The following is a 19,812-nucleotide window of genomic DNA, read 5'->3' as shown; positions in this document are numbered from 1 at the left end:
GTTGTAAGCAAACTCTGCTAGCGGCAAGTAATCTTCCCAAATGCCTTGAAATTCAATCCACAACTCCTTAACATGTCCTCCAGTATCTGAATCACTCTCTTTGACTGACCATCTGTCTGAGGATGGAATGCAGTACTGAAGTCCAACTGTGTACCTAGAGCTTCATGTAACTTCTTCCAGAACCGAGACATGAAGCAAGGATCTCTGTCAGATATTATGGAAATCGATACCCCATGCAGTCTCATTATCTCTGATATGTACAACTTAGCCAGTTTCTATAATGAATAATCAGTACGAATCGGTATGAACTGGGTAGAATGGGTTAACCGATCCACGATGACCCATACCGAATCCTTCTTAGTAGGCGTTAAGGGTAGCCCACTCACAAAGTCCATAGTTACTCTTTCCCATTTCCACAGTGGAATCTTAACTGGCTGAAGCAACCCAGAAGGCAACTGATGTTCCGCTTTAACCTGCTAGCAAGTCAGACATTTCCCTACAAAGTCGGTAACCTCACGCTTAAGACCTGGCCACAATATATCTCACGAAGATCTCTGTACATTTTATTTCCACCTGGGTGCTTAGCATGGGGTTACTATGCGCCTCTCGCAATATAGACTACCTCAAATTAGTATCCTTAGGTACAAAAATTCTATCTCAAAAACAAAGTACCCCTTCGTTGTTCAGCCCAAAATCCACAGTATTACCATTCTCGACCTGACGGAATTGAAGACTCAATGTCTCATCCTCCAACTGTTTATTCTTAATCTACTCAATCCACACTGGTTTAACTTGGAGCTTAGCAAACAAGCTACCATCATCAAATAAGCTAAGACGAGCAAACATTGCTCTCAGATCAGTCATAGCCCTAAGGCTCAGTGCATCAGCCACCACATTGGCACTACCAGAATGGTTTTCAATCGAATAATCATAGTCCTTAAGCAGTTCGATCCATCTATGCTGCCTAAGGTTCATCTCCTTCTAAGTGAGGAGGTACTTGAGGCTCTTGTGATCCGTGTAAATGATACACTTCTCACCGTATAGGTAATGCCTCCAAAATTTTAGTGCAAAAGCCACTGCGGCCAACTCCAACTCATGCATTGGATAATTCATCTCATAAGTCTTAAGCTAGTGAGATGCATATGCCACGACCTAGCCATCTTACATTAGCACACATCCCAGACTAATATGTGATGCATCACTGTACACAGTGAACTCCTTCCCATACTCTGGCTTTATTAAAACAGGGGTTTCAGTCAAAACTTTATTGAGCTTCTCAAAGCTTTTTTGCTACGCATCAGTCCAGTTAAATGGCATGCCCTTATGTAGCAGCTTAGTTAAAGGTGCGACAATCAGCGAGAACCCCTCTACAAATCTTTGATAGTATCCAACCAGTCCCAGAAAACTACGAATTTCTGATACAGTCTTATGCTGCTTCTAATCCAAAACAACCTCAATTTTTCAAGGATCTACCCTAATCCCCTCAGTAGATACCACATGACCAAGAAACGTTACCTCACATAACCAGAATTCACACTTGCTGAACTTGGCATACAGTTGTTTCTCCCTCAAAATTTGTAGAACTACCAGGAGATGTTCATCATTTTCATTTTCAGTCCTCGAATACACCAGTATGTCGTCGATAAATGCTACAACAAACCGATCTAGATAAGGTTGAAACACTCTATTCATTAGATCCATAAAAGCTGCCGGTGCATTTGTTAGTCTGAATGGTATAACCAAGAACTTGTAATGACCATAACGAGTCCCAAATGCCGTCTTGTGTACATCGGCCTCTTTAACTCTTAGTTGGTGATACCCCGACCGGAGATCTATTTTAGATAAAATCGACGCTTCTTGCAGTTGGTCGAAAAGATCATCAATCCTTGGCAAAGGGTATTTGTTCTTAATGGTCAACTTATTCAGTTGTCTGTAGTCAATGTACATACGCATGGATCCATCCTTTTTTTTTTCACAAACAAGACTAGTGCTCCCCACAGAGACACATTAAGTTGGATAAAGTCCAGTAACTCTTGAATCTAGGTCTTAAGTTCCACAAGCTCTTTCGGTGCCATTCTATAAGGGGCAATGGACACCAGAGCTGAACCGGGAAGGAGCTCAATCCAAAACTCCACTTCACATTCTGGAGGTAACCCAGGTAGCTCTTCAGGAAAGATGTCAGGAAAATCCTTAACTATTTTGATATCCTTTACCGAAAAATCCCCAATATCTAAAACACTGTTGTAGGCCAAGAACGCATCATAACCCTTGCAAACTAATTTCTCAGCCCTTAGTGCAGAAATAACATTACTTAAATAGTTCTGTTGTTCCCCAATTACCACTACCTCCTTGTCTGCCTTAGTTCTCTGTACTATCCGTTTAGTGGCACAATCCAAGCTTACTTAATGTTTAACTAACCAATCTATGCCCAGTATGAGGTCAAATTCTCCAAAAGGTAGCTTTATAAGATCAGTAAGAAAGACAACTCCTTGTATCTCTAATGCAACATCTCTAAACATCTTATTTATCTGAACGGACTACCCCAGTGGACTTAGAATAGTAATCTCACTCATAGTGTTTTCAGCCATAAAACCCAATATCTTAGACACAGAGCATGTTATGTATGAATGTGTAGATCGAACATCAATTAATGCAGAATAAGGTACATTATGGATAAAAAATGTACTTGTAATGACATCTGAAGCATCTCCATCTTCTCGGTGACTAGTAGCATAAACCAGTGCCGATTGCCTCGCGTCTGCATGACCAGTACCTCTGCCTGGTGCTCTACAACCATGACCCAAACCATTTCCACCCCTGGCCTGACCTCGGCCTCTCGATGGCTGCTGACCACCCCACTATACATTACCCAAACTAGTAGCTTGCGTCTGCTTGGGCCTCCGTGGACAATCCCTGACACGGTGCTCCAACAGTCTGGATCTCAGGCATGCACCCATCTTTTTCCAATATTAACCCTGATGCCATTTTCCATAATCAGCACAAAACTACGATCCGAAAGTAGCAGTAGTAGGGGTCCTAATCTTAATTGGCCCATCATCCCTGGGCTTTTTCCTAAGCCTCTAAAAAGAATTTGAGGGCTCAGCATCCCTTTTATCCCTACCTTTCACTCTGCTCTGGCGCTAAGCGCGTGTTACATCCTCGACGATTTTTGCCTTGCCAACCAGTGCTGCAAAATCTCGCTCCCTCTGAGGACCTATCAGAACCCTTAAACCATCTTTGAGGCCATCCTCAAATCGGACACACTACTCGTATTCTGTTGCCACCATCCCATGTGCATAGTGGCTCAGTCATAAAAATTCGGCCTCATATTCCGCCACTGTCCTATCTCCTTGAGTTAAATTTAGAAATTCTCTCCTACGGGCATCCACATAACTAGCACCCACATACTTAGCCTGGAAAGTAGTCTTGAAAAACTCTCAGGTTAAACGATCGGCTTGAGTGCCCTCTTTGACAGTAAGCCACCACTGGTATGCCTCATCTCTCAACAATGATACTGCACCTTTTAGCTTCTGATCAGGGGTGCAGTCAAGGTCATCCATGATCCTTTTTGTGGCCTCAAACTAATATTCAGTCACATTAGGGCAACACCGGCAATACCCCTGAGTATCTCTGCCCCATTAGACCTAAGTCATTCTGTAACCGACCCATGGTCCACAGTGCCAGTATTAGGCCCAGCGACCCTTTCCAGAATCCTCAACATTGCTTGGGATAGTGCGTCATCCCCAACTGCTCGATTTTGAGACCCTGTCTCAGCCATAGGTGAAGTTGGTACCTCTCTAGCTTCCTCATTAGGCTAGTGTCCCGAAGACGAAGACCCAGCCCGAGTACCTCCACGGCCTCTGCTGCGGCCTCTACCACTAGTACCTCTAGTGCTCATTATCCAATCGCGTTTTTATCTGTATTAACAGTTCTATACCAGTCAGTTTATTGTTCCAGTATTTATTACAGATATCTTATGAACAATATTATCTCAGAGTTTATTTTCGCGGTTCGCAGTCTTACACGGTTCGTAGTTTACTTTAACTAGAGAGTTTCAGTATAGTTTTACTACCTAAAGGAGTCTCAGTAATAATATTTCAATATTATTTCAGTATAAACAATCAGAAGACTTATAGAATCAAGCAGAGACTCGGTGTACCACTTATTCAATAAAATATTTCTAAATTATATCCATCACTTTAAACTATTTGAAACAATTTTGTTAAAATTTCCACATTTTTGAAAAACCCAAAACCACAATTGAGTTTTGCAACCTGGCTCTGATACCACTAAATGTAACACCTCAAACCCGACCTAGACATTATGGCTGAATCTGTGATGTCACATTGGAGTGCTTTTCAAATATAATTTCTTGGAAAACTCGCTCCCGGCATAGTATCATATCTTGGATTTCTTTATTCGGTTTTCTTGTTATCTTTGTTCTATAATTTGACAATTATGACTCATGTTCGAAGTACGTTCTTCAGCTCGTGATAATCATGTCAAATATGACTATACTTCTAATTTGATCTTGGTAATGTGGTGATTTTAGTATTGGGATTTTTTCTAATTTACGTGTAAGGATTTGACATCGATAAAGGCATAGGTGATAAAAGCGCGAGTTTGATCGGTTTGGTGAATTATTTATTTGAAAGATTTCATGTGACAATTATGTCGGGATTATTTTCTCAAGTCGATAATATAATTTCATTTTGTACTGATAAAAGAGTAAATAGTCTGAACGAGAAGTGAATATTTTTTAGAAAGAGTTGGATATTAGTTAAAGTCACCATGAATGATAAGGTTTTCGTCTTGTGAAAGCTGAAAAGTTTATTACATGTTGACAAAGTTTGGATAGATGAGAATATTGGTAACCGAAGCGTCTGAACTAGACTAGTCTACATTGAGTAAAGACTTCCTGACTTTCAGTAATGTACCGTTGTATGAATTGTGATGTGTTTCAAGACAGTGAGGTAATGTGATAGTTTAGAGCTTTCGATGTTACATAAAATCGGAGTTGTTAAAGGGGTTAAAGTCGAGCATTGGAATCTATCAAAATTATCCTTGTCAGTGTTGATATTGGGATGGAAATGAGAAGGATTATTCTTGAGGCCATATCAGAATTAATTCCATAGCAGAAAGAGGAAAATGTGATGTATCCTATTGTTAAATGTTTAGCGAGATCTATAAATCATATCTGTATTGAATGAATTCCTACTCATCAGATTCATGGAATTTTAGGTCTCTTTGATTTTTGGATTTCTTGGAATTCCAGTCTCCATTAATCAAGTTAAGATCCGAGTTTTATGTCATGATATCATGGAAAACTGAGAAGGGTTGAAAATTTAAGAATAGTTGAGAGTTGAGACTGTATGTGACAGCCCTAAAGCAACCCTAGTCGGAAAGTGGTTTCGGGACCGCTAAACCGAGGCACCAAAATATTTGAATGTGATAATTATTGTCTAGAATATGTAAATATGAATGTGTGAAAGTTTCAAGCTTCGATTTAGTCGATTGCATGTCAGTTAGTAGGACTTATGTGTGATACTTTCGAAATGTGATAGGGTAATCTATAAGGACCTATTAGTGCATATAATTAAAGGGGTGGACTTGCATGTCAATTTTCCCTTTTTAATTGCTAGTGGCCGGCCATGACAAGGAGTGATGGGCAAAACATGTCATAAAACATGTTGTGACAATGGTGTATGTAGGAAAAATAAAATAAGGAGTATGGGTAATAAAGAAATGGAAAAAAAAAAAAGAGAATGGTGAGTGTTTCCCCCCATTGCCGTGAGTTGAGGAAAGAAAGAAAAAAAATTTGTTCATCCTTTTTCATCTCTTTTGGCCGAAAATTCTAAGGAAGAGGGGAGGAGTTCTTGCTTCATGTTTGGTTTGGAAGAGAATTAGGAGGAGGTTCGGCCATACTTGTATCTAGATTAAGGTATGTTTGATGTTGTGTCATGAGATTCATACATGTCTTTAGTTGCTAGCTTGAGTTCTAATTAGCCCATGGTTCAAATCTTTGCTATGTCATGGGGATGATATTCGGCCAAGGTGGATTTTGTGTTAATGCCATTGCATGCTAAATGTGAAGCTTGTTAATGATACATGTGATGGTGGATTGACTACTCTTGGATTTTCTTTTTAGCATTTTTGAGTGAGACATTAAGTTCTTTGTTTAACCATGACCAAAATTGAAATGGTATGGTGTTGTGATGTATTCGGCCATGGTATATTCATAAGTATGATTTATGCTTATTGCATGATAGGTAAAATTTGTGTTTTGGATATATGTTTATATGTGGTTATAATCAACTTGTGATTCGGCTCTTGCACATATATACATATATATATATATGTTTGCACATGATGTATTGGTATGACATATATACTATCTCAAGGTATACATTTACATATGATGATGTTTCGGTTTTGAAGTATATAATTGGCCTCAACATGGACATGCATATTTGGCCACATGAGGTGGATTGTTGTGCATGCATTCGGCTAGAGGCAAGCATATTAATGCCTATTCTTAACTTAGATAATCGGCTACCTTGTTATGAGCTAGGGCCGAATGTGAGTTTGGTTGTGTTTGAATATTACATGCTTGGTAGAGTGGTGGATGAAAGTGCCGAATGTGGTCCTTGGTTAGGGCATAAGGAATAATAGTATGCATAGTTTCGGCTTTGGTAGTACCTATGTGATTATAACTAGTTCATTTTGATGGTTCGGCATGAGGTGATAAGTAAAAGTTTAAAGGTTTGCTAAATTGTCTTTGTCATTGCCGAATGTGTGCATAGTTAAAGAGAATTGGCTAAAGTGCTTAGTTATTTGATATTGGGTTAATGATATGTGTATTCGGCCATAAGCTAGCAAATGAGACTTTAATAAGTTGAATTTGTTTGAATTAGCTCAAGAGCTTAGAGGGCCACAGTTGGATAAGGGAAAGGAAAAAGTGATCGAATAGCCGTAGAAGCCGTTCGACAACATCCGAGGTAAGTCTTCGAGTAATGACCCTACTTGAATTACATTGAAATGATTTGTCATATTATGGCGGATAGCCGAATGTGCGTAGGGACTACGTTATAAAGTCAATTGAAATCATGCTCTTTGTGTGTGGCTATTGAGCCGAAATTGGAAAGGTTTGATAAATGTTTTGTGTTTGAGCCTTAGTAACGAAAATGAAATATGGATGTGTCATGATTATTGATATATGTGTGCATGAGCATTTGAATGATATCCGGGCTAAGACCCGAAGGCATTTGTGCGAGTTGTTATATCCGGGCTAAGACCCGAAGGCATTTGTGCAAGTTGTTATATCCGGGCTAAGACCCGAAGGCATTTGTGCGAGTTGTTATATCCGGGCTAAGACCCGAAGGCATTTGTGCGAGTTGCTATACCCGGGTTAAGACCCGAAGGCAATTGTGCTTGTGGTTATATCCGGCTAAATTCCGAAGAAACTTGGTTTGAAGGTGAGCGTTTTGTGCTGTAATAAATTCAATTAATACGCTCGAAAAACCCAAACGATAAGGTATGTTTGCATGTGCATCAGAAAAATCGATTCGTTTGAAATAGTATTCGTTCAATCGACTAACGAACTTTCGGCTCTTAGATAGGTTGATACCTTGTGTGTGTATATGTTGATGAAGTGTGAAGTAAGTATGATTATGAGAATGTGTATTAATAAAGTGATTCATTTAGCTATGTGAACGTAATACTTTAGTCAAAGCCGATTTCATTACTTGAAACATACTAAGCATTAAAATGCTTACCCCGTTGCTTTGGCTCTTTGTTTTCTAGATTTTGTTCGTTAGCTATCGGATTCGGGATCATCGAAGTCGAAGTCATCCACACTATCAAAGCCCTTTTGGTACTCTTTTAGTTGAACTCTGGATATGGCATGTATAGGACTACCCTTTGTTGTTTTTCAAGTACCTTTTGTGATGTATATGTGTACAGCCATGCGAAAATGGCTCGTAGAAGTGGAGTATGGCATTAGACCATTTGTGTTTATGTATATATATATGGTTTCATGATGTGACTATGGACTGGAATGGAAGTGTTGGGCAAATGATCAGCCATTGGAATGGCTAAATATGATCATTTGTGGACCTATGTATGACAAAACTCTAGTTGGTCCATGGAAACCACGAAATAGGTAAAGTTTACCTTGAAAACAGATGCTGACAGCCGCAGTGGTGTCGATTTGAAAAACCACTAAAATTTGTAGGAATGGAATTAAATAGTGAATAAATTATGTAATCGAACCTTGATGAATCTATTTTCATATGAAAGTAACGAAACGATCATATGAACGGTATATTAAGATATATTAAAGTTCTTGTGAAACAGGGCCAGAACTGTTTCTGGATCCCCTGTTCCGACTTTGAAAATTAACTATAAATTAACCAGAGAGAGTTAGAGGCTATGCTCTATATGTGCGGATTTATTTGTGAGTCTAGTTTCTTTAGAAAGAAACGGCATAAGGGTTGGAGCCCTGTACAGGAAGATATCCAAGTCGTAATACATGAAGGTCAGAGTAGTCGAACCCAGAATCATGGGAGACTTTGGCCCGTTTCTTGTTCCTTTCGCTCTTATATGCTCTCCTAATTATAAAACATGAAATTAAAGCATTAGGAGTATCAAATTCACCAATTATAATGAGAAATCATCCATAAAATGCATTAAACATGGGGTAAAAATATGTATAATTTACGGTTAATCAGTCTCACCAAAGGAGAGGGGGTGGATGATGATTCTAACGTAGGAACCGAACTAAACCCCAATGAAGCCTCTCCAAACCTAGCAGAATTTGAGGGAATTAAGGTAAAAGATGGACTTAAGCAAAAACCCTCTATTGAAGAACCTTCCAAACTAGAACTTAAACAATTGCTGAATCACTTGGAATATGCATTCCTTGGAAATAATTCTACATTACCGGTAATTATTGCATCCGACTTGCAACCCAAGGAGAAAGAGGAATTACTCCAAGTATTAAGAGAGCATAAAAGGGCCATAGCTTGGAAAATTTCTGACATTAAAGGATCAGCCTGTAACACCCCGTACCCGAGACCGTTGCCGGAGTCGAACACGAGGTATTTACGGACTTATTTCATTTATTTTCACAGTCCATTTTAAAAATTTCCGGACAAGCTGGCTAACTGCGTCACTGTTACCTTAAAAATCATATCTTGAGTTCCAAAACTCGAAAACCAGTTTCGTAAATTTTACCTGAAACTAGACTCATATATCCATCTAAAAATTGTTTTCTAGAATTTTTGGTCAAGCCAATTAGTATAGTTTATTAGTTAAAAAATCCCCTGTTTCGGGGTTCGACTGCTCTGACCTTCATGCATTACGACTTATATATCTTCCTGTACAGGGCTTCATTACTTATGCCGTTTGTTTCTAACAAAACTAGACTCAAGAAGGAATCTATACATATATGTCATGACCTCTAATTATCTCTGGTTAATTTATAGTTAATTTCCAAAGTCAGATTAGGGGATCCAGAAATCGCTCTGGCCCTGTTCCATGAAAACTTAAATATCTCTTAAAATACGACTCATATGATTGTTTCATTTCTTCCATATGAAATTAGATTCATCAAGGTTCGATTAAATAATTTATTCACTATTTAATTCCATTCCTACTATTTTAGTGATTTTCAAATCCACACCGTCTTCTTTGTCAGCATCTATTTTAAGGTAAACTTTACCTATTTCATGGTTTTCCATGAATCAACTAGAATTTGTCATACAAAGCACCAAAATGATCATGATTAACCATTCCAATGGCTAATTGTTACCAAACATTTCCATACCTCTCAATGAACAACATACAAAACGATTATAATGCTATGCTCAAAGTATATATAAGCCATTTTCGCATGGCTATCCAAGTTTATACATGACCAACAACAAAAAAGGGTAGTCCTATACATGCCATTTTCAGAAAACCAAAAGTGTACCAAAAGGGCTTTGATAGTGTGGACGACTTCTACTTCGACAACCTCGAGTCCGATAACTGACGAACCAAAATCTATAAAATAGAGAATCAAAGAAATGGAGTAAGCATTTAATGCTTAGTAAGTTTTGAGCAATGAAATTAGGCACAATTGAAGTATAGCATTCATATGACTAAACGGATAATTTCATATACACACATTCTCAAAATCATACCTACTTCACATTACCAACCCTTATACTCATACATAAGAGATCAACTTAACCAAAAGTCGGAAGCTCAGTAGTCGACTGAGCGAATACTATTTAAAAGGAATCAACTAATCCAATGCATATACGAAACATGCCTCATCGTTGGGATTTTACCAGCATATTAGTTGAAATTATTACAGCAAGATCGCTCGTTCCCAAACCAAGTACCTTCGGGATTTAACCGGATATAGTTACTCGCTCAAATGCCTTCGGGACTTAGCCCGGATATAGTAGTTCGCACAAATGCCTTCGAGACTTAGCTCGGATATAGTACCTCGCACAAATGCCTTCGGGACTTAGCCCAGATATAGTAACTCGCACAAATGCCTTCGGGACTTAGCCCGGAATTAGTCACTAGCACAAATGCCTTCGCGACTTAGCCCGGTTATCATCCGAATATTCATGCACATATCAGTAAATCATGACACATCTTTATTTCATTTTCATAACTAGAATTCAAATACAAGTCAATTATTAAGCATTCCCATTTTCTACCAAGAGCCACATACAAACAACATGATTTGGTTTGCTTTATGACATGATCTCTATACACATCGACTACCCATCATACGTGTCGACTAATTAACTCAACATATAATTCCAGTAGAGTCATTATATCACCGTATATTTGTTATGATTATCGTCATGACTTAATCAAATCGTAAACTAAGTTTCATTACTCGAAAACTTACCTCGGATGTTGTCGAGCGATTTAACGACTATTCGATCACTTTTTCCTTCCCTTTATCGGATTTAGTTCCCTTTGCTCTTGAGCTTAATTTAACAAATAAATTGATTTAATCATTTGAACATCAAAAGAGAAACTCAAGGTACTTAACCCATATATACATTAGACATTAGAGTCACATACATATGAAATCATGAATCAACTCAACATATTAGCCCACACTCTCTTTTAGCCGATTATCTAAGCCAAGATAAAAGCATCAATATGCTTGCCTCTAACCGAATACATGCAACACCAATATACCTCATGTGGCTGAATATGCATGTATATGTTGAGGCTGATTATATGCCTAATACTTCCTACAAATATGGTTACTTGTATTGACTACATACCATTTTGTTTCCAGTTCAAAACTCGGCTAATACACATATATACACTAGTAATCAAATATTAACATTTGCACTTCACCTTACTACCAATTCTCATCTACTTCCTACCATGGCCGAATACATCAAGACACCATACCATTTCAATTTTGGTCATGGGTTAAACAAAGAACTTAATGTCTAACTCAAAAATGCTAAAAAGAAAATCCAAGAGTCATCAATCACCATCACATGTTTCACTACAAAGCTTCACACTTAGCATGCAAATGACATCAACACAAGTCCACCTTAGCCGAAACTTAGCTCATCTTCATGCCTCATCACCACAACATCAAACACCAACCAATAAGACAACACCCATTGTAACATCTTGATTTTCGGGCTTTTCGCGATTCTTGATATTTTAAGTAAATTTCTAAAATTTGGTAGGTGATGATGAAATTCATAATGTGGGTGTGTAAATGGTCTTATGGAAGGCCCATGAGTTGGCCAAAACCCGGTGGAATTTTTAAATTTTGGACTTAGGAGTTAGGGGTTCTGGCTAGGTGCCCTTATATTAAGTTGTGGGTAAAGTGTATCACAAAAGATCCTCAGCAAAGTGGCTAAGTGATGCCACTAGGGAGCTTTAAAGGTGGCGTGTAAGTGTTGGGGAAGACACAGGATCGATTCCTGTGTTGGCAAATAGGAGCATTTATTTTTGTGCAGGAAGGGTAAGTGTTGGAACCTGAGTGGATTCTGTAAGAGGAGAGAGTTGGATCAAATCAAATGCATAAATTAAGGAGGGATAAGGGGAGAGATTTTAGGGATGTGATATGGAGATAGAGTTGGCCGAATAAGGGAGTTTGGAGAGGGGATTTTCGGCAGAGGGGTATTAGGTTAGTAATTTCGGCATTAGGGTTGTAGTTGTGCCGATTTTGTTCTTTGGTGTGTAGTTTTTTCTCTCTTTCTTTTCCAGCCGAATCTACCTCCCTTCTACTCAATTTTCTTCCTTTTTCTTTCTTTCAAATCAGCCCACTATTTCCTTTCATTCACCATTGTTTTCCTTATCTCTATTTTTGCCGAAGTCATAAAAAGCGAATCGATGAAGATAGGGGTGCCGATTCTTTGTGACAGCAACCTTTTTCTTCCTTCTCAATAGTTGGCGTTCGATTCCCTTACCTTTTAGACATCCGGATTCAAGAGGAGAAAGACTGTGGTAAGTGTTCAAACTCTAAACAATTCCTAGTGTAGCTTTGGTCAAAAGCCGAAACTCCAAGTTTAGGGAGATGGCCGAATATGGGCATAGACTCTATAGGGTCTTCTTTTAATATTTTTGGTTTATTTATTGAAGGAGCAGCAAGGTGTAGTGTCGATTTGGAGTACCTTGGATCGCTGGAGTAGCTAGGCCTAGTCATCAATCGCGACAAAGGTAAGGTGCCTAAGGCCATTATGGATGGTGGCCGAATGTGTAAGTGTTAATATTGGAAAGTTCTTAAATTGGTTCAATTATTGCGAGCTGATCTATTTAACAATTGATTATAGGAGAAATCGCATAGGAGATCTCGTCAAGGAATATCGCAAATCAGGTGTGTAACGAACCCTTTCATAGCTTAAAGCGATAAAATGTCGAAAAGCAAAATGCCAAATTACGGCATTTCGAGGACTTGTGAGCAGCGAACACTCACTAGTTAGTTAGAATAGATGAGATGGTGATCGAGAACGATGAAAGCGGTAAGAATGTGATTTTGGCGTTCTTGGTAAGTTGGGCCTCGAGGGTCAGTGGGGCCCAGATGGGCTTCGGGCCCATATGGGTAAAATTGGTAGAAAACGAAATCATTAAATTGCATGATAAGACTGTTAAAACCGTTATGGAATATAGGCTAAATGGGCCTATATGACGAAATTGGCTAAGTGGGGCCCATTAGGGGTTTTAGGCCCAATAACTCGATTTCGCTAAAAATGGGCCAGAAATTGTTAGTAATCGTTAATGAACATGGAAACCCTAATTTGTGGTAAAATTACAAGATTACCCTTATACCATGAAAATGACCATTTTGCCCCTAGGTAAAAATGACCATTATACCCCTAGGGTTTATGTATGATTTTAATACATGGGATTTTGATAAATATGGTATGTTTGATATGCACATGAAATGTATGATATGCACATGATATGTATGATATGCACATGAGGTAATCATAAATGCATTGGGTTGGGTCTTTATATGGATAGAGGAAGTGAAAAAGGGCTTATGCCCCAGTTATTAAAAGGGCTTATGCCCCAGTTATTAAAAGGGCTTATGCCCCAGTTATTGAAAGGGATTTTACCCCAGTTATTAAAAGAGGCTAGGCCTCCAGTTATATGATAAAGCAGCTATCTTGCCGATTGGAGAGTTTGGCGGGGTGGGTCGAGTTAATCCCCACATGGTGTGTTGGTTGGTACGGGTGGAGAGTAGCGGATGGTGGGTTGAGTAGTCTCCCCAAATGGGTTGCATTCTTTCATTGACATTATATGTGACATTGAAATGGGCCTAAGGGCCATACTGTTTCTGATAAAGGCTTGACCCGATAATATGAAATATGAAAAGGCTTGACCCAAGATTATGAAATATGAAATATGAAAAGACTCTTGCCCAAGGCATGATTGAGATTGGATTTGGGCTTAGACCCAACAGTAGTTATTGTTTTGGGCTCGAAAGGGCTTGTTGCACACCGAGTTTCCAAACTCACCCCTTTCCTTAACCTTGCGGTGAGCCTTGATGTGGAGACTTGGTAGGAGGATTCATAGTGGCCACGGTGATCATCTTCAGCTTTTAAATAAGTGTTGGTTTTCATTTAATTTACTTTAATTATTATTTATTTTGGGGTTGTAATAAGGCCAATTTTAACTTTCCTTTTATTTCTTTTCGAAATTATTTTAATTTTAATAACTTTAAAAATTGGTTAATAATTATTCAAATGGGCTAGACTTAGAACGTGTTTTCAAAATGATACTTGCTTTCAAAATATCTCAACACCACGATTAATCGATTTATCAAAGACGTCCACTTAAACAAATTTAAACTCGATATAACCAAGTGTGGCTATGGTTGTGGGCATGTCTAGGATTGGATCCAATTAAAGAGCTTGGTACTTAAGTAGCCTTCATGGCTCACCTCCTCTGTCTCGGATACCTACCTGGTGCCTAGCTTCTATACACTTTGCTAACTCAACAAAACATATGGTTTTAAACACTTAAGCGGGCGTGGGTTTTCAACTCCAATGTGTACGTCGATTAAGCCATAACGTCTGGGCCGGGTTTGGGGTGTTACATTTAGTGATATCGAGCAGTTGCAACAACTCGGTGTGGATCGGGTCCAAAATGTTTTGAAACTTAGGCCTAAGAAGGGTATTTTGGAAATGGCTTCGAAAAATTCATTTTAAAGATGTTTTGCGAGAATATATGTTAAAAAGGTACCGTTTTTACTTTTAAATCAAGAGTTCAAAATAAAGGAGTTTTCAAATCAAAGTTTTGAATTTCTATTTTCGATAATCAAAAACATGGTTTTTTAGTTCTAAATGGATTGGAGAAAGAAGTGGCGCATTGGATCCCGGCACCAAGTCTGTAAGTATATTTACCTTACAATATATGATATTGATATGATATTATGAATAGTCTTTGAGACCTACTATGAGACTTTAGCTAGGGTAGAGTATAAGCAGTAGGAATGAGGCGTAGCTAGGCTACGATGATACGAAAATCCTTGAACTGCTATATCTACATAAGACATTTTCTTAATAAATAGTGGAACATTATACTAATTTCATAAAATTAAATAAATCGATAATTCGATATGAGTACTAAAGGAGCTCGTGGGCGAGGCGCGGGCGTGGTCGCGGAAGGGTGCAAGCTGAATCTTCATCCTCGGGGCATAGGCGGTGAGGAGCCACCGTGTCTTATAGCAACGAGACTAGGTCTTATGATCGGGTGCGGGGATGACGCTTTATCCTAAGCCATGTTAAGGGTTTTAGAAAGAGTGGTGGAGCTAATCTTTGGGACGGTGAATAGGGGTCTATATCGGGCGACTCAAGACCAACGAGCAGAGGTATTTAGGGGTGTGTCTGGAGTGGCCCGAATGTGGCGAGAATATTGGTGGAGGCAGAGCGGATCATGGGCGACCTAGGCCGCTTAGTGGAGCAAAAGTGAAAGGAGCGTGTCATTGCTACATGACGAGGCATACCGATGGTGGATCACCGTAAGGGAGAGTACCCCAATTGAGCAAGTAACACAGGAATTGTTCAAAGCGCCTTTAAAGGGAGGTATGTTGGAGCAAGCTATGTGGATGCTCGTCGAAAGGAATTCTTGAATCGACTCAAGGTGATAAGGCATAGCAGTATGAGGCGAATTTTTGAGGCCGAGTCGATATGCTAGTGGTATGTGGCAACCTGAATATGGCGCGATGTCCGCCGAGGATGGTCTCCACGATGAGCTTAGGATATTGATAGCTCCACGGAGGGAGCGTGGTTTTTTGCATTGGTAGAAAAGGCTAAGATAGCCGAGGAGGTGAAGGTGAGTGGCGACGAATCGTGAGAAGGATCGACCCAGTTCAAGAGGATTTGAGACCCTCGAGTGCCACGAATCGAAGTGTTAAAAGAGCAAGGATGGAGGAACCGGTTCGGCGGTTCTAGTAAATACTTATAGACCGCAGAGCTTGCGGGGACTGTGGTAGGGTACATATGGGGAGTCTTTGAAGCGAATGGAGCATGTTTTCGATGTGGGTCAAAGGAGCATAAGTTGAAGAGTGTCCTCGGAGGATGGCTTTCGGATGCTAGCGGCGAGCAAAGGGATGTCCAACCACGGCGAGGAGGACCACCACCACAGAGGGTCGGGGTAAGGTAGAGGTGGCAATGGTAATGGGCGAGGGCGTGGGGCACTGGCGAGAGGTGCTGGTCATCTTGGCTTCGACAACCGGCGTTGGTTTATGCCGCCGACGACGTCATGAGGAGGTGGCGCTCGATGTTATAAGCTGATGCGTTCTTCATTCATAGCATGCCTTGCCTTCGCTTTGATTGATGTGGGTTCCACCCACTCGTATGTTGCTTGTGATGTATCGGGGCTTTGGATGTGCTTCCCGAGAAGGCGTGAGTGGGGTATCGATAATAAGTCCATTGGGACATTCGGTTAAGGTAGATAAAAGTTTTAGAGGCGATCTGAGTTAGTGACACAAGATAAAATCTTTGAAGGAGATTTGATGGAGCTGCCATTTCGGGATTTTGATCTTATTCTGGGAATGGATTGGTTAATTAAGCACAAGGCGACGTTGGATTGTGCGGCAAAGAGGATGGTACTAAGAACTACCGAAGATGAGGAGATAATGGTCATAGGGGAACGAAGGATTATTTATCAATGTTGTTTGGCGTTAAGAGCCGAGAAGTTGATCCGGAAAGGTTGTGAGGCGTACTTGGCCTTTGTAAGTCAAACGGGACTTGAGGAGATAACGGTGGAGTCGGTTAGGACTATTAGGGAATTTCAGGATGTATTCCCAGATGAACTTCTGGATTACCCGAGCGAGAGGTCGAGTTTGGAATCGACTTACTACAGAACGACTCTGTGTCCATTCGCCTTATCGGATGGCACCAAAGGAGTTGGTAGAATTAGCTTCGATTCAAGAGCTGCTGGATAGAGGTTTATAAGACCAAGTGTTTCTCAGTAGGGTGCACCCCTTGTTAAGTAAAGAAGAAAGATGGGACTATCGAATGTGTATTGACTATCGGCGGTTGAATAAGTGACTATCGAGAACAAGTATCCGTTACCAAGAATCGATGATCTGTTCGACCAATTAAAAGGAGCCTCGGTGTTTTCTAAGATCGACCTTGATTGGATATCATCAATTAAGAGTTAAAGAGGGATATTTATAAAGCGGCGTTAGGGACTCGTCTGATCATTACGAGTTTACGGTAATGCCATTTGGGTTGACTAATGCCTTTGGCGGCATTCATGGATTTGATGAATCGGGTATTCCAACCATACTTGGATCGGTTTGTAGTCATTTTTATTGATGATATCTTGGTGTATTCGGAAGCGGAAGAAGCATGATGAGCATCTTCGTGTAGTCTTTGCAAGTGTTAAGGAGAAGCAACTTTATGCAAAATTTAGTAAGTGCGAGTTTTGGTGAAGGAAGTTACCTTCTTGGGGCATGTTGTGTCTCTTGAAGGGATCAAGGTGGACCCTCGAAGATTGAAGCCATTTTGGAATGGAAGCCACCAAGTCGATAATGAAATTCAAAGTTTTACGGGGTTGGCGAGTTATTATCGGAGATTCGTGGAAGGATTTTCTGTGATGGTAGCACCGTTAACAAAACTTATAAGGAAGGGAGCACCTTTTGTTTGGACGGATAAGCGACAAGAGGCTTTTGAGAAGTTGAAGAAGGTTTTGACTGGAGCGCCGGTTTGATTGACCAGAGTCGGTAAGGATTTCACGGTGTCTGTGATCGTCACATGTAGGTTTGGGCTACGTGTTGATGCAAGAGGGTAAAGTGGTCGCTTATGCTTCACGACGACTTAAGCCACATGAGGTGAACTACCCTACGCATGACTTGGAATTGGCGGTAAATCTTTGCACTTAAGATATGGAGGCATTACGTATGGAGAGAAATGCATCATCTATCGGATCACAAGAGTCTTAAGTACTTGCGACTCAAAAGGAGTGAATCTTAGGCGTGAAGGTGGATAGAGTTGTTAAAGGACTATATTTGTTTGATTCAAGACCACCGAGTAAAGGCGAACGTCGTGGTGATGCCTTAAGTCGAAGAGTCTGGCGGAATTAAAGGCGATGTTTGCTCGTCTAAGTTTGTATCTTAACGGAGTTTGTTGGCGAGTTCTGAGTGAGACCGACTTGGGTAGAAACAGTTAAAAGCAGCAGTTGGAGGGCGAGATGTTGGTTGCTCGGTTTCGACAAGTTGAGAAGGGGAGAATCGACTTTGGGTTAAATAGTGAGGGAGTTCTTTGTTTTCGAGGAAGAATTTGTATCTTAAAGACTCCGACTTGAGATTGATGATTTTGAAAGAGGCACATATGGACCTTGTGCTATGCATCCGGAGGGAGTAAGTTGTATCGAGACTTGCGAGAGCAATATTGGTAGCCCGGGCTTAGCGAAGTGACCGAAATTGTTGGGAGATGTTTGACATGTCAACAAGTGAAGGCCGAGCATCAACTACCTTCGGGATTATTACAATAGGTAAAGATACCACTTTGGAAGTGGGAAAGGGTAACTATGGACTTTGTAAGTGGGTTGCCGTTGACACCTTCTAAGAAGGATTCGGTTTGGGTGATTGTGGATAGACTCACGAAATCTGCTCATTTCATACCGTCGAACCGATTACTCACTTGAAGTTGGCGGTTGTATGTGGCGAAATAGTACGGTTGCATGGTGTGCGATGTCGATAATTTCGCATCGAGACCCAAGGTTTACATCTCGGTTTTGGCGAAGTTGCATGAGGCATTGGGAGCGATTGGATTTCATCGGCTTTTCACCCTCGATCGGATGGGCGGTCGAGAGGGTTATTGATTTTAGAGGATATGTTGAGGGTTGTGCTATTGAGTTTAAAGGCAGCTAGGAGGACCATTTGCCCTTAGCGGAGTTCGCGTATAACAACAGTTATCAAGCAAGTATTCAGATGGCTCCATATGAGGCACTATATGGGCGAAGGTGTCGCTCGCCTACTTGTTGGGCAGAATTGGGGGAAAGGCAAATACTTGGACCAGAGTTGGTGGCAGATACTGAAGACAAGATTAAGGTAATCAGGAAGAGGTTAGAAGAGGCGGCGGATTGACAAAAGTCTTATGCCAATCTGAAGCGTAAGGATATTGAATATGCGGTAGGAGACATGGTCTTTTTGAAAGTTTCGCCTTGGAAGAAGATCTTGAGATTTGGTAAGAAGGGTAAGTTGAGCCCAAGGTTTATTGGGCCTTACCGAATCATTAAGCGGATAGGGCCGGTGGCTTATCAGCTAGAGCTACCTCCAAAACTAGATCGCATTCACGATGTCTTCCATGTGTCCATGCTAAGGCGATATCATTCTGACCTAACTCATATCGTGCCAGTTGCAGAAATTGAGGTACAGTCGGATTTGACCTTTGAAGAGGAACCTGTGCAAATACTTGATCGTGATGTCAAGGTGTTGAGAAGGAGGTTAGTCCCGTTGGTGAAGGTACTTTGGAGGAACCATGGCAAGGAAGAAGCTACTTGGGAGACCAAGAGGCAATCGTCGTGATACCCTCAACTGTTTGGACGAGTAAATTTGAGGCGAAATTTCTTTAAGGAGGGTAGAGTTGTAACATCCGATTTTCGGGTTTTTCGCGATTCTTGATATTTTAAGTAAATTTCTAAAATTTGGTAGGTGATGATGAAATTCATAATGTGGGTGTGTAAATGGGCTTATGGAAGGCCCATGAGTTGGCCAAAACCCGGTGGAATTTTTAAATTTTGGACTTAGGAGTTAGGGGTTCTGGCTAGGTGCCCTTATATTAAGTTGTGGGTAAAGTGTATCACAAAAAGATC

Source organism: Gossypium arboreum, chromosome 3 (genome assembly GCF_025698485.1).
Source record: "Gossypium arboreum isolate Shixiya-1 chromosome 3, ASM2569848v2, whole genome shotgun sequence".
Lineage (NCBI taxonomy): Eukaryota > Viridiplantae > Streptophyta > Magnoliopsida > Malvales > Malvaceae > Gossypium > Gossypium arboreum.
The sequence above is the reverse complement of the archived record's forward strand: the minus strand, read 5'-3'. Positions refer to the sequence as shown.